Source organism: Schistocerca piceifrons, chromosome 1, assembly GCF_021461385.2.
Source record: "Schistocerca piceifrons isolate TAMUIC-IGC-003096 chromosome 1, iqSchPice1.1, whole genome shotgun sequence".
NCBI classification, from domain to species: Eukaryota; Metazoa; Arthropoda; class Insecta; order Orthoptera; family Acrididae; genus Schistocerca; species Schistocerca piceifrons.
In genome coordinates, this window is record NC_060138.1 from 389,026,846 (window position 1) to 389,027,819 (window position 974).

The following is a 974-nucleotide window of genomic DNA, read 5'->3' on the forward strand; positions in this document are numbered from 1 at the left end:
TGAGTGGCGGATAGAAATCAGCTGTAAATGTTATGTGTCATCTGAATAAAGTAAAACACTTACGATTTATGTGAGGAAACAGTTAAAATGCAGTGCTAGTCTGGTCAATAAATCTAATTCTGCTTATTGGAACGGTGGTTGGCGTATAACGTTTCGTCTACAGTGATGTCAAATTTGCATCACATTCGATGTTAACAAATTTCTCTTCTTCAGAAACACTTTCCTTGCCATTACCAATCTACATTTTATACCGTCTCTGCTTCGACCACCATCAGTTATTTTGCTTCCAAAATAGCAAAACTCATTTACTACTTTAAGTGTCTCATTTTCTAATCTAATCCCTCTGCATCACCTGATTTAATTTGACTCGTTTTGCTTTTGTTGAAGTTCGTCTTATATCCTCCTTTCAAGACACTCTCCATTCTGTTCAACTGCTCTTTCAGGTCCTTTGCTGTGTCCGCTAGAATTACAATGTAATCTTCTTCTCCGTGGACTTTAATTCCTGCTCCTAATTTTTCTTTTTTTTTCCTTTGTTGCTTGCACAATATACATACTGAATAACATAGGGGATAGGCTACAACCCTGTCTCACTCCCTTCCCAACCACTTCCCTTCCATGCCCCTCGACTCTTATAACTGCCATCTGATTTCCGTAAAAATTGTAAACAGCCTTTCGCTCCCTGTATTTTACCCCTGCCACCTTCAAAATTTGAAAGAGAGTATTCCAGTCAACAGTGACTAACGCTTTTTCTAAGTCTACAAATGCTAGAAACGTAGGTTTGCCTTTCCTTAATCTACTAAATTAGTTCAAAAAATGGTTCAAATGGCTCTGAGCACTATGGGACTTAACTTCTAAGGTCATCAGTCCCCTAGAGAACCTACGACCGTAGCGGTCTCGCGGTTCCAGACTGTAGCGCCTTTAACCGCTTGGCCACCCCGGCCGGCAATTAGTTCTTAGGGTCAGTATTGCCTCAC